Raw genomic sequence first — 12,338 nt, 5'->3', positions numbered from 1 at the left:
GCAAAAGTGGTCCTATGAAGAAAGTATATAGCAATACAGGCTTACCTCAAAAAGCAAGAAAAATCTCAAAAAACAACCTAAACTTACACTTAAAGGAGCTAGAAAAAGAACAGCAAATGAAGCCTAAAGTCAGCACAAGGAAGGAAAAAATAAAGACTCGAGCAGGAATAAATGATGTAAAACTAAAAACAAAACAAACAAAAAAAATAAAACAAATCAATGAAACCAGGAACTTTTTCTTTGAAAAAAAAATCTATAAAATTGATAAACCTCTCACTAGAGGAGAAAGAAAAGAGAAATGACCCAAGTAAATAAAATTACAAATGAGAGAGGAGAAATACCAACCAACACCACAGAAATACAGCAATCATAACAGAATATTATAAAAACTATATACGTCAATAAATTGGCATTAGAAGAAGTGGATAAATTCCTAGGAGCATATAAATTACCAAAACTGAAACAGAAAGAAATAGAAAACTTGTACAGTTCAATAACCAGCAAAGAAACTGAATCAGTAATCAAAGAACAACAAACAAGCAAAAATCCAAGTCCAGAGGGCTTCACAGGCTGATCCTACCAAATACTTAAATAAGAGTTAATACGTACTCCTCTCAAATTCCAAAAAATAGAAAATGAAGGAAAACTTCCAAATTCATTCTATGAGGGTAGCATTACTCTGATACTAAAACCAGATGAAGACACCACTAAAAAAGAGAACTACAGATTAATATCCCTGATGAACATGGATGCAAAATTCTCAATGAAATATTAACAAACTGAATCCAACAATACATTTAAAAAATGATTCACCCAATCAAGTGGGATTTATTCCTGAATTGTAAACGTGGTTCAATATTTGCAAATCAATCAACCTGATAAATCACATTAATAAAAGACAGGATAAAAACTATATAATCCTTTCAATAGATGCAGAAAAAGCATTTGGCAAAGTACATTGTCCATTCATGATAAATAAGAACCCTCAAAAAAGTAGAGTTAGAGAGAATATACCTCAACCTAACAAAGGTCATATATGAAAACCCACAGCTAATATCATCCTAAATAAGGAAAAACTGAGACCTTTTTATTTGTGGTCAGGAATAAGACAGAGATGTCCATTCTCACCACTTTTATTCAACATGGTACTGAAAGTCCTAGCCACAGCAATCAGACAACAAAAAGAAAAAGGCATTCAATTCAGCAAGGAAAAAGTAAAATTTTCACTATTTGTAGATGACATGATACTATATATAAAAAACCCTAAAGACTCGACTAAAAACTGCTAGAAATGATATGCTAATTCAGTGAAGTTGCAGAATACAAAATCAATGGGCACAAATCTGTTGCATGTCTATACATCAATAATGAAGCAGCAGAATGAGAAATTAATGAATCAACCCATTTACAATTGCACCCAAAAAAATAAGATACCTAGGAATAAACCTAACTGAAGAGGTGAAAGACCTGTACTCTGAAAACTATATAACATGGATGAAAGAAATTAAAGATGACCACAAAGAAATGTAAAGACATTCCATTATGGATTGGAAGAAAAAATATTGTTAAAATGTCTACGCTTCCCATAACAATCTACAGATTTAACGCAATCCCTATCAAAAATCCCTACAACAGCATTTTTCACGGAGCTAGAAAAAACAATCCTAAAATTTGCGTGGAACCACAAAAGACCCCAAATAGACAAAGCAGTCATGAGAAGGAAAAGCAAATCTGGAGGCATCACTATTCTGGATTTAAGTTATATTACTAAGCTGTCGTGATCAAAACAGTGTCATACTGTCAAAAAAATATACACACTGATCAACAGAACAGCATAGAAAATCCAGAAATGAACCCACAATTATATGGTCAATTAATCATTGACAAAGCAGGAAAGAGTATCCAGTGGGCGCGGGGGGGGGGACAGTCTTGTCAAGAAATGGTGTTGAGAAAACTGGTCAGCTACATGCAAACTGAACCACTTTCTTACACCATACACAAAAATAAATTAAAAATAGATTAAAAACCTAAATGTGGGACTGAAACCATAAAAATCCTAGAGAAGAACACAGGTATCTTTGACATCAGCCATAGCAACTTTTCCTAGATGTATCATGTGATGCAAGGGAAACAAAATCAAAAATAAACTATAGAGACTACACCAAAATAACCCTATGAGCAGCAAAAGAAATAATCAACAAAACTAAAAAGGAATCTACAAAATGGGAAAAGACATTTGCAAATGATATATCCAATAAAGGGTTAGTTTACAAAATATATAAAGAATTTATAAAACCCAACACCCAAATACCAAATAATCCAACTAAAAATGCACAGAAGACATGAGTAGACATTTTTCAAAAGAAGACATACAGACAGCCAACAGACACATGATAAGATGCTCTACATCACTTATCATCAGGAAAATGCAAACCATAACTACAGTGAGATATCACCTCAAACCTGTCAAAATGGGTAATATCAACAACATAAGAAACAACAGGTGGTGATGGGGATGTGGAGAAAGGGGAACCGTCTTGCACTGTTAGTGGGAATGTAAACTGATAGACAACAGTATGGACATTCCTCACAAAGTTAAAAATAGAACTATCTATCCAGCAACTGCACTACTATTTACCCAAAGAATATAAAAAACACTAATTCAAAGGGATACATGCACCCTGTGTTTGGAGCAGCATTATCTACAATAGCCAAATTATGGAAACAGCCCAAATGTCTACTGATTGATGAATGGATAGAGAAGATGTGTGTGTATCTATTACACAATGGAATATTACTTAGCCATAAAAAAGAATGAAATTTTGCCATTTGCAATGACATGGATGGAGCCAGAGTATAATGAGTCAGTCAGAGAAAGACAAATACCATATTATTTCACTCATATGTGGAATTTAAGAAACAAAACAGGTAGTGGCCTTATTCTCTGCCTTTCTCTTCTTGTATCTGAGGCTGCTCTGCTCTTGTCAGCCCCTGGCCCACAGTCTCTTTGAGACCAAGCACCATGCCTTCAATTAAGTTGCAGAGTTCTGATGGAGAGATATTTGAAGTTGATGTTGAAACTGCCAAGCAGTCTGTGACTATCAAGACCATATTGGAAGATTTGGGAATGATGAAGGGAAGGATGACCCAGTTCCTCTACCAAATGTTAATGCAGCAATATTTCAAAAGGCCATTCAGTGGTGCACCCACCACAAGGATAACCCCCTCCTCCTGAGGATGACCACAAAGAAAAGTGAAGAGATGATATCCCTATTTGGGACCAGGAATTCCTAAACGTTGACCAAGGAATACTTTTTGAACTTATTCTGGCTGTGAACTGCTTACACAGCAAAGGTTTGCTTGATGTTACATGCAAGACTGTTGCCAATATGATTAAGAGGAAAACTCCTGAGAAGATTCCCAAGACCTCTAATATCAAAAATGACTTTACTGAAGAATAAGAAGCCCAGGTACACAAGAGAACCAGTGGTGTGAAGAGAAATGAAACGTTATGCCTGACACTGTACCACTGTAAGGATGGTTCCAAATAGTAGTTGCACTGCTCTGTTAAATGTCTGTTAACATTAGACAAACAGTAGACAAATACAGCAGCAAATCAGTTGTTTTACCAGAATGTTGTCCTCCTTGCATGTGGAGTTTGACTACAGATTCCAAACTTATGGCTGAGTTTCTTCTGGTATGATCAAAAGTTTCTTTTTTCTTTGCTCTGAAAAACTGACATGTAGGTTCTCTATAAGAGAGATGGCATTTTGGGATTTCCATCTCTAAATATTTCTAAATCTTAGAAATCTCTCTAAAGCAATTTCTGCCTAGCTTATTTTTAGTTAACTTTAGTTTAATAACCTTTTAAAAGTTGGCATTGTGAATAAAACAAGTTGCAAAAAGTTTTCTGAAAAAGAATTAAAATAAAAACAAAACAAACAATCATAGGGGGGCAAAAGAGAGAAGCAAACCAAGAAACACACTCTTAACAACAGAGAACAAACTGATGGTTACCAGAGAGAAGATGAGTGGGGGGATGGGTTAAATCGGTGATGGATTAAGGAGGACATTTATTGTGATGAGCACTGAGTGTTATATGTAAGTATTGAATCACTAAACTGTACACCTGAAACTAATATTACACTGTATGTTAACTACCTGGAATCAAAATAAAAACTTAGAAAGAAAATGGAAAGACCATATGGCGGTAATATGGGGGGAGGGGGCATCAAGATGAATCTACATTATGCCAACACCTGAAAAAAGAAATCCTATTAATATTACATAGTCAATGTTTATCAAGCTTTGATTACATAGAGATAACTTTAAAAAACCATAAAGGGGCGCCTGGGTGGCGCAGTCGGTTAAGCGTCCGACTTCAGCCAGGTCACGATCTCGCGGTCCGTGAGTTCGAGCCCCGCGTCAGGCTCTGGGCTGATGGCTCGGAGCCTGGAGCCTGTTTCTGATTCTGTGTCTCCCTCTCTCTCTGCCCCTCCCCCGTTCATGCTCTGTTTCTCTCTGTCCCAAAAATAAATAAAAATAAATAAACATTAAAAAAAAAAAACATAAAAATCGAGGCTCTCCTTTTCTCCAGCATCTATCTCTGAATATAAAAACTATTCATTTTATAGTAGGATAAATTGTTATGAAGGAAATTATTGACCTTTTTAATGGTCCACTAAAAATGCAGAAAAACAACTAGTTTTTAATTGTGTGCATAATTTAAAAATATAGAATATATAGGAAATCTTATTGCAGCTATTTCAGATTTTATTTTATGAAAAATCACATGCATAAAAATTTTTCAGATTAAAATTAAAATGGCATGTTAATAGAATAATTTTGACTTGTCAGAACTGAAAATCATCATTCATGGTTTGGAAAAAAAATTTCCTAGTTTTGATCTTTAAGTGATTATTAAAAAATTAAATTCATACAGTTTAATTGATTATAAATGTAGTTCCCATTGAGTACTCTGTTTCTTTTTGAGGGTTATTAATTTCATTTTTAAATGAGAGATTAAGCATGTGAATTGTCAGTACATGAATTCATATGATAATTTAAATTGTACCACTTTAAGAAAATAGCACATTACACATAGAGATTTGGCATATTATTTTCCAAAGAAATGTTCAAAGAGAATGCAAGGTCCCTATATATATCCACATAACCTACTGTTTGCTACTAATTTTTAAAATAGACTATTATACGTCACCTGGGTGGCTCAGTTGGCTAAGCTTCTGACTCTTGGTTTTGGCTCAGGTCATGATCTCACAGTTCGTGAGTTCGAGCCCCACATCAGGCTGTGTGCTGAAAATGCAGAGCTTGCTTGGGATTCTCTTTCTCCCCTCTCTCTTTGTCCCTACCCCACTTATGCTCTCTCTCTCTCTCTCTCTCTCTCAAAATAAATAAACTTAAAAAAAATTTTTTTAAGAAAATGAACTATCGCTACTAATTTAATCTTATAAATATATTTTGAATATTCTGCTTGCATGTAAATGAGGAACCATGAAGACTACTGAAATTATTGATTATATCACTCACTTGCCTAATACTCAAATATATGAAAATTAATGTTAGCCCTGTTCTAAGAAAATTGTACTTACATAAGTTCATCTTGCTAATTTCCTTACAATAGCACTAATTTATAAGTTATTTCTTTAAAACCACCCTTGATTTATTCACCTTTATTTTTATGCAAATTAAATTTCAGCAAAATATTACTACTTCATTTTAATCCCAAAATATTGAATAACATCTGGTCAACATTTTTATCACTTATTGCTTCATTTTCAATTATAAAATCTCTGTACTTTTAAATACTTAATCTACTTTCTGTTTTATTAATCACCTTTTTTATCTGCTCAGATAGGAATGGCAATTTAACAGCCCTGGGAAAAGTTGTCTAAAAATCTGCAACTGAGATAACTAGAAAAGGTACACTGAGGGAATATTAAAATTTTAGTTCCATTTAAAATTTCATCAGAAAAATATGAATTGATAAGGTTTAGAATCTTCACCCAAGATGCTAATAAGAAAGTCAAAATGCAAGGAGGTATATTTTTAATAGTCTAATGAATTATCCTGGTTTAAAAATGATTTCTATAGCATGTTTTATGATTATGTTGTAGACATTTATGATGCATACATTATTATTACCCCTAAAGAGCTTGTTATCAAATGTGTACAAGTAAAGTTACCAGACAAAACACAGGCAATATTTGGGACATACTTATACTGAATAGTTATTTGTTCTTTATTTGAAATTCATATTTCACAGGGTATCCTGTATTTTTATTTGCTAAATCTGGGATTTTATGTAGAAGCATAATTATAGGAATACTAATTCATTTTTCCCTCACATTTGAATTGAAGAAACTCTTGATCTTTAAATGTTGCAAAAATATGTGTTCTTAGGACCAGCTACATAATCTGAGGAATCCTATGCCAAATGAAAATGCATAGCCTCTTTTTCAACAATTATTCTTCCAAGATGGCAATAGTAGGGTATTAAATCAAGTGCCCATGAAGCTAGCCCTGTTCTTAGAACCCCAGGCATTAGGATATATATGAACTAAGTGTCCTTACATTACAGAGAAACAAAAATTGGTTCATTTTTAACAGGAACAACACATGTCCGTAAAGGACAACAAAGCAAATATTTTAGGCTTTGAAGGCCATATAGTTTCTGTCACAATATTAACTCTCCCATAAATAAACTGATGAGCATGGGTTGTGTTTCAATAAAACTTTATTTACAAAAACAGTTTGTGGACCAAAATTGTTGACCCTGTAGTTTGCCGACCCCTGGACTATGCTACAAACATAAGCAAAATTACCAGTTAGATTTGTTTAGATTCTAAATAGATATACCCACTAAGGCAAAAATTCATCTAGGGGATTGCAATCATTTCCCTGGGACATTATTTTTGCAAAGATATGTAACAGAATCTATTTTTTAATGTATGTATCTTTAAATTAAATTCAGTCATCTAGCTCAACTAAACCACTGTCCCAATTTTCTAGGTCCATAAAAATATATATCAGGAAGGACAAAGGAGAAACATAATATATATTTGCTTTCTCCTCCTCTTCTATTTAATTTTTATTTGCTTTCCTATGCTTTTCTTGGAATAAAACTTTAGAGTCCAAGGAAAGAACATGAAGAAAGGCATGAAAATGACTGTATGGCCTATATTTACTGGAGTAAAGGCTGCATGCCAGGCCATGCTGATCTGAAGATGAGACTGTTCAGGTCTAGAAGCCTCAAAGACTTTCTTGGTGTTCCAAGAGTTTTCACATAATGCAAGCCCCTTGGTAGTAAATAGGTGAAGCAGTTATTATTTTCACTTTAAAGATAGGAAACTGAGACCCAAAGAGGATAAATGTCTTCCTAGAGTCAAATATCAGAAATAGAAGAGCGAGGCTTATGTTCCAATCTTTTGAGCTTTTGGTATCACAGAAAGTACAGAAAGACTCCTGTTTTTGAGTAACTGATAGACAAATATGGACAAAGAATGAAACATAAAGACCCAATGAACAAAAACATACAGTTGAATAATTTGGGTTATTCAGACATCCTTATACATAATCTAAGTTCTCAGTGAAGTCAGAATAATTGATGGTTATGTAAGACTTAGTTACAGGAATAATTGCAAGTTATAGGGTGGAGAAAACTAGTTTTAAAACAGCCTAGTGAAAAATATAAATTTTCTGAGGGACTTCCACAAAGATTTGGCTGATTGGGTATGTCCCAGTCATTTTGGTGGTGAGTTTTCAAGCTAATCCTTTCCCTCTGAGTCTGAAAAGAAGTGAAAAGTTACTATCTTGTACAGTGGACTGGGAAGAGTTGTGTCTAATCCATTTGGTTTAGCAGCTATCTGCAACAGGCTTCTTCCAGAGCAAAAACAGATTTTTCTGACCATTTCATTTTGACCTGACTTTCTTAACCCATCCATCTTAATGGCTGGAATAAAAAGAGATGCTTGGAACCCCAGAATATTATATTATGTCTCCCAAAGTGTGTGCCTTCCTTTTAAATTATGCATTCTCACCTAATACCACTTTTAAATATGACTTGGAGTGAAAGGAAAAGAAAAATACAGGATTATTAGCCAAGGTTTTCCCTTTAAAACCAAAAAGAATATGTAAAATGACTGTCCTCTCAACCATAATATGTATCAGAGTGAGGCTGCCAGGTTTGATGCAAAGAAAATGAAACTTTAGAGTCATAGTATCTGGCTCAAATGCAGACTCCTTAATGTACTAGCCATGTGACCTTAAACTTGATCTGTGTTTCCATTTCCTTAGGAAAAATAACATCTCTATTGTAATGATAAGGAGAAGATTTGAATTACATTCTAGGGGCACCGGGGTAGTCAGTTGAGCATCCAACTCCTGATTTCGGCTCAGGTCATGATCCCAGAGTTGTGGGATTGAGCCTCACATTAGGTTCTGCACTGAGGGTGGAGCCTGTTTAAGAATCTCTCTCTCCCTCTGCCCCACTCCCCCACTCACACTCATTCATCTTTCTCTCTCTCTCTTAAAAATAAAAATAAAATTAATGAATGTAAAGATTCTAATATGTAGTCTCAATAAGTAGTTTTATTTGCTCTCATCTTTTGAGTATAAACAACAATACTCTTACAAAAATATATTTCAAAATTCAGAATAGATTATATTGAAAATTCTGAATTGAATTTGATATATATTATAATGTTACTTATAAAATATTAACAGTTTCTGTTTTAAACTTATTAAATATCTGGTTTTTCACTTTAATTTCCTTTATTAAACTTAGGTGCTTTTATCTAATCAATGAACATCTAGACTAATTCTTCGATAATAAACACATACAAAAATAAATGGCTGATATTCTGACAAATGTATTAACAAAGCAAAGAGAATTTTTCTTTTCCACTCAACTAAACAATGAATCAACTTTTCCCATTCACCATTTCCAAATCACCACGATCAGTTTCCCTAATAATATGGATTTTTTATGTAAAGATCCCAGAGTTAACTTTCTAATTCTCAAAGATTATAATAACAGAAATACTATCTACTAAATTCAGGGAAAATTACAATCTTAGACATAAATCTCCTTGTAAGGAAAAATTTCAGCCATCTTATATACTTGATAAAGTAGGCAGAACTTGAACACATTTTCTAAAAGCCATGCAGCAACATATTAGAAGAAGAGAGAAGAGTCAAGGGAAAATAAATAAATAAAATGCATAAAATGAAATAAAATAAAATAAAATAAAATAAAATAAAATAAAATAAAATAAAATAAAATAAAATAAAATAAATACTACACCAGGTATCCCTTCTCTACCTTGACGCTATAGTCATTTTCCAGATTATTTTCCAGACTGATAAATCATATTATTCTTTTAATTTAAATGGTGGTGCCAATGAGAAAAAATGAAATATGGCCTTTTGTAGCAACGTGGATGGAACTGGAGAGTGTGATGCTAAGTGAAATAAGCTATACAGAGAAAGACAGATACCATATGGTTTCACTCTTATGTGGATCCTGTGAAACTTAACAGAAACCCATGGGGGAGGGGAAGAAAAAAAAAAAAAGAGGTTACAGTGGGAGAGAGCCAAAGCATAAGAGACTGTTAAAAACTGAGAACAAACTGAGGGTTGATGGGGGGTGGGAGGGAGGAGAGGGTGGGTGATGGGTATTGAGGAGGGCACCTTTTGGGATGAGCACTGGGTGTTGTATGGAAACCAATTTGACAATAAATTTCATATATTAAAAAAATAATAATAAATAAACAAATAAAAAATAAATGGTGGTGCCATTAACTGAAATTGGGACTTCAGAAGAAGGAGGGGACTAGAGGGTGAAGTTGACAGATATAGTGCTGAGTTTGAGGTGCTTGGAAACCTTAATTGTGGAGATACTTAGTCCATGATCATACATACTGGCTTATTCTACACACAGCCACCAGAGGAACCTTGCTAAAATATTAGAGCATACGTCTTTACTGGGCAAACTCCAAATGGCTCCAATTTCATTCAGAGTGAGATCAAAAGTTCTGAAAGTGGTCTTTTAGGTTACTCAATCTAGCACCATCAACACCTCTAAACTTGCTTTCTACTTGCCTCACTAATTCCATTCCAGCCACACTGGCATGGTAGCTCCTCAGAGCCCTCAGGCTCACTCTCACCTCAGGGCCTTTGCTCATGCTCTTCCCTTTGCCTAAAACTCTCTTCTCCCCAATACCCATGTATCTTCTTCCCTGGCCGGCTTCAGCTCTTAACTCACACATCACATTCCCAGTAAGGTCTTCCCTGACCACCCTAGTTAAAATTGCTACCATCTGCCAATCCCAGTACTGTGAACCCTCGTTTCCTGCTTTCTTCAGTCCACAACACTGTTCTCTGTAAACGTGAAATGTATTTTGTTTGTTTGTTTTTTCATTTGTTTGTTTGTTTATTACCTGTCTTCTCCTACACCCCCAACCTCCTTCCTGACCCATAGAATATGAATTCTGCAATGGCAGGGAATGTTGACTTTTGATTCACTGCTACATGTGAAACAACATACTAGCAGCTCAACAAATATATGTTTCATGATTAATGCCACAGTGCAGGAAAGATGCCCAAATAGAAGCAATGGTTTAGAAGACCCATAAGTGGGGTGCCTGGGTGGCTCAGTCAGTTAAGCATTGATTTCAGTTCAGGTCATGATCTCAGGGTCATGAGATCAAGCCCTGATTGGACCCTGAGCTAAGAGTGGAGCCTGCTTCAGATTCTATCTCTGCCCCTCTCCCACTTGCACACCCTCTCGAAATAAAAAAACATTTTTTGTTTTGTTTTTTTTTTTAAAGAGTCACATAGTGAAGGCTGACATTAGCACATCCACTGTGCTATACAGATACACACTTTTCTAGATGTTTTTATAGCTCTTAGGTTACAACTAAAGAAGCATTAAGCTAGGGAGAAAGTCTGTATGAAAAAGAGAAGAAGCAAAATGTTTAGGCACTTTTAAAAAAACACTTAGAGAAACAAAGCCAACCATTTTGTGCTTCTTAATAATTTGTGAAATTATAACACATTCATGTAAAATCATTTTTAATGAAAGATAACACAAAACCAAAGAATGCACTGAACTATGCCAATCTATGCAATGGGGAGTATATGAAAGGTAAAGTTTCTTGCATTTGAGATGCCTGCAATTTCTAAAATAGATTTTAAAATATATTACTACTCATCAACACTTACTTGGTCTTGATCTTATGCCTCTATTTAATTATGCATCAGATGAAGGGCAGTTTTAGTGTTTCAACTCACAATAGTTCTTAATAGCCTCCTTCAGCATGAATAAGTGAACTGCCAGATGAGAAGCAACTCTAATAAAAACAGGGTCCTGTAGGAATTGTAAAATGGCTTATGATGCTTCCTGTGAATATCAGAGAGGGACTATAAAGTACCACACAAAGTGTGGATATGTGTTTTGTGATTCCTGGAAGACATGTTGGTAAGGCAATAAAATGTGAGCCACCAATTTAAAAGGCAGCTTTAGGAGGGATAATCAAAGAGCTGAGTTTCTTATCAAGTATCCCTATCATTTTTTTATTATTATTATTTTGAATTGCTTCACATGATCTCTTTGAGCCTGAGAAACTTTCTTTTTGAAATTATACCGTGAAATTTAGTAGATTACTCCCCGATCCTTGAACACTGACAATATTCTCTATGTAATACTTTATAGAACTAATATTCAGGAATTTTAACCAATATGTGGTCTAGGTCTAGGGCATTTTCCCTCCTCTTTATAAATATTAACATAGCTTTCTCTAGGATAGCTACTTGACATTCCGAGTCATTACATATATCTAAAAATTCAAGCTAGCATTTGCAACCAATTTCCTGAAAAATATGACTCAAATAAATTATATCCAGTAGCCTGTATTGCTTGTCTCTTTTAGGCCTGTGTATGTGTCATAATACTAATTATAAGAGCTCTATATACAGCTTATATTCAAGTTGCTTTGAAGACACTGATTTGCTGAATCCAACTGTTTACCTGGTTCTATACACTAACACCAGTGCTAATTCTTAGTAAGGAGAACATACTTCTATGTTTAATTACTTAGGTACATGGGTCTAGCACTCAAGAAGGATGTTATACAAGCCAGTAAAATAGTTTGTGAGTGAAATTTAAAACCCTTGACTCTAAAACCAATCTTGCCATAAACTATATAATCTTTGGCAAGTTCACTTAATTCCTTGTGGTCTAGATTTCTTATTTTCTTTTCTTTTTTTTTTTATTATTTTTAATTTTTTTTTTCAACGTTTATTTATTTTTGGGACAGAGA

At 34.3% G+C, this 12,338-nt stretch overlaps 1 protein-coding gene and 1 pseudogene across 5 annotated transcripts in view; one reads left to right on the top strand and one right to left on the bottom strand.

The window, feature by feature from the left end:
- Window positions 1–12,338, bottom strand: part of MAPK10 (mitogen-activated protein kinase 10) — a 556,698-nt gene that overhangs the window by 196,145 nt on the left and 348,215 nt on the right. The window lies entirely within an intron of this gene.
- On the top strand, window positions 3,011–3,505 carry LOC101101214 (annotated as a pseudogene).

This window comes from Felis catus, chromosome B1 (genome assembly GCF_018350175.1).
Source record: "Felis catus isolate Fca126 chromosome B1, F.catus_Fca126_mat1.0, whole genome shotgun sequence".
Taxonomy (NCBI): Eukaryota; Metazoa; Chordata; class Mammalia; order Carnivora; family Felidae; genus Felis; species Felis catus.
The sequence above is the reverse complement of the archived record's forward strand: the minus strand, read 5'-3'. Positions and strand labels throughout refer to the sequence as shown.